Source organism: Microcebus murinus, chromosome 6 (assembly GCF_040939455.1).
Source record: "Microcebus murinus isolate Inina chromosome 6, M.murinus_Inina_mat1.0, whole genome shotgun sequence".
Taxonomy (NCBI): domain Eukaryota; kingdom Metazoa; phylum Chordata; class Mammalia; order Primates; family Cheirogaleidae; genus Microcebus; species Microcebus murinus.
Genome location: NC_134109.1, coordinates 53,097,156 through 53,100,254, shown reverse-complemented (window position 1 = coordinate 53,100,254; position 3,099 = coordinate 53,097,156). Strand labels below are relative to the sequence as shown.

Genomic DNA, 3,099 nt, shown 5'->3' with positions numbered 1-3,099 from the left:
TGATCTACTTGCCCCCAAGCACAACATCTCTAATTCAGCATCTAGATAAGGAGTCATAAGGAACTTTAAGGTTCAATATACATAGTATTCTGTTTTAAAAAATGGTCAATGCTATAGATGAAAATCCCAAGAGAGAGAATATCATGAAAATCTAGAAGGATCATCCATTGAATATGTCAGTGGTGTTATATAACAAAAAACTGTGAAAGCTATCAAACTCAAGCAGTAAATTCCTGCTAGAGAAAACTGTGCCCAGATGTTGTACATGATTTCAAAGGATTAATGACAGAGCCAACCAAGGAATTTTATGAAGGAGATTGTGGATATGGCAAAAAAGATGGGGGTGAAAGTTTTCTAGATATAGATCTTGGAGAAATTCAAGAGTTCGTAAACACCACACCAGAGGAATTAACAGAGACAACTTGATGGAGATGAGTGCTTTTGAACCTGTGCCATACAAGGAGGAAGAAGATGTAAAAGAAGCAATACTAGAAAACAAATTGACATTAAACAATCTGGCAGAAGGTTACCATTTCCAGTTATTCAAGACAGCTTTGGACTTTTTTTTTTTTTAATGACATGTAGCCTTCTATAATACAGGCACTGAAACTAAAGCAAATAGTGGAAGGAGGATCAATTCCATGTAGATATATATTTAGAGAAATTAAAGAACAGAAACTCAAACAGAAAATACAATGTATTTCTCTAAAGTCACACCAAATGTGCCTGTCTCACCTTCCACTTCTGAGTGATCTCACTAACTTTATTTAACTGTGCAGGTTCCCATAAAATAAAAGATATAACTAGAGGCATTCATGGTCCTTGTAAAAATGCATATACAAGAAAAAATGGTATTCTGATAAATCACTTAGAAAAACAGTGAAATTATTTCAAAATAAAAGGGCTTTAAGAATAAAACAATAGTGAAGAATTTTGCTTGTAAAGAAAACAGGAAACTATTTAACAATTAGGAACAATTAACCATGCAAGGTAAATTATGAAGTTAATACATTACATAATGCCAGGAATAATATTAACATATACAGAATTTATTACAATTTTATTTAAAATAGTAAAAAGGAATCACCAAATTTTCAATAGTCAGGGAATAGCTAAATAAAAACTAGTACTTCCAGAAGATTTAAAACACTTACGAATTACAATTTATTTATGAATTATTTTTTCAATATACCATAAATGAAATTAAGGAACATATATTTTATTAATATATAAAAATGTCAATCATCTGTATTAAAATACATAAATGCAAATAAATAAATTTGCATTTGTAGCTTTGAAGACCCTCCAAACCATGCCCATAGACCTGGAAATAAAGGGAAAGAGAAAGGGAACCGCAGATCTCAAATGTCTGAGCCGAGAGAACCAAGCTGCCCAAAGGGCGCATCCTGGACGTGTTTTCTGGCTGGTGTGGGGGTGGGGGTGTGCCTGTCAGAAGGATTCCACAGGTCAGGCATCTCTGAGACTCTGTGGGCCATTGAAACGTGAGACTACGCGGCCCAGGCGTTCTGGCTGAATAGTCCTGGCTCCATGGTGTTCATGAAAGACTGCAACATCCTGCTCAAGTTGGTCATGGCCGGTGAATCCCCCAACTCTGGGGGCCAGAGGCTGCCCTAGAAGGGAGACGTGGAGATGCTGTGCGGTGGGCCGCCCTACCAAGGCGTCAGCTGCAGGAACCGTTTCAACTCTTGTACCTACTCCAAGTTCAAAAACTCTCTGATGGTCTCTTTACGCAGTTACTGTGATTACTACCCGCCAGGAGAAAGTCAGGAACTTCGTCTCCTTCGAGCTCTCCATGGTCCTGACGCTCACACTGGCTGCCTGGTCCGCGTGGGCCATCAGTGCATCGGTGGCGTGCTGCAGACCTGCCAGTACCGTGTGGCCCATTCCTGGAGGGAGCCATCGCCCTGGCCGAGGCCCCGGGGAGAAGCTCCCGCTGGTCCCAGAGCCACTGCACGTGTTCGCCCCCTCGGCCTGCCAGCTGAGCGTCTTGGTGGACAACAAGAAGTTTGTCAGCAACATCACCAGGTTGAGCTCAGGGCCGCTCCGCACCATCACAGTGCGAGACACCACGTGCAACCTGCCTGAGATCCGGAACGGGGCTTCTTCGGCGCTGGAGATCCTGTACAATGGGGAGGCTCAATCCTGGGTCACAATGGGGAGGCTCGATCCTGGGTCCAGAGGCTGCTCCGGGACTCGCAGTACCAGCCCATCCTCAGGGACCACATCGGCAAGGACATGAGAGAGCTGTTGGCCGCCCGCATGAGGCTCATCATCCTGTCCCCAGGCTCAGACTGGTGGGACCTGCCCAATATCAAGATGCGGCTCTTGGACTGCACGACGGCCCGGAAGCTGCGGTACACCCACCACGACGGGAAGAACGGCAGCTGCAGCAGCTCTGGGGCCCTCAGCGGGGTCTGCTCCTGCCTGGAAGCCGGCAAAGACTGCGACCCCGCAGCTAGGCAGTTCACCACCCTCATCCCCTGGTGCCTACCCGGCACCGGGAACAGGCACAACCACTTGGCTGGCCTCGACGGAAGGCCCAAGGGAGACGACTTCTTCAGCACGACCGTCGCCAACCCCGGGCCCATGGGCAAGCAGGGCCACGTGTTGCACCCCGAGCGGCACCGCGTGGTGACACCTACCGGCTGGCTGTTCGGCAACATCCTGTACAAGCACCGGCAGATGCGCAAAGCCGTGGCGCAGCTTCTGGCCAAAGCCACGGACTGGCGATTAAGCTCTGTATGTTGGCCAAAGCTACAGAGAGCGACTCAACTAAAATAAGAGAGAAGACCGCTACTAAGGACTAGTTTTGCCCCTTCCGTCACCCTTTTTCTGGCACCAGGAATCCATGCACTGATGGTTTTTTTTAACATGTTGCAACCTGTCATTTCAAATGTGTTGTACACGGTGTTTGTGGCCTTGGCTGACATGTTCTGTGAGGTTTGCTTATCAACTAATGACTTAGTGATCAACAGGTGTGCCGCGCCTTGTACGTTCTGGATTTTAAAAGTTTTTGTTTTTGTTTTTTTCACATTTAACATGTATACACGGGAACCCTCAGAGAATGAAGATTCCTTA

The 3,099-nt window shown here is 46.0% G+C and overlaps 1 pseudogene; it reads left to right on the top strand.

Annotated features, from left to right (window-relative positions):
* The first annotated feature begins 282 nt into the window (after window positions 1-282).
* LOC105881206 (DNA (cytosine-5)-methyltransferase 1 pseudogene) lies at window positions 283-2,828 on the top strand (annotated as a pseudogene).
* Window positions 2,829-3,099: the final 271 nt, after the last annotated feature.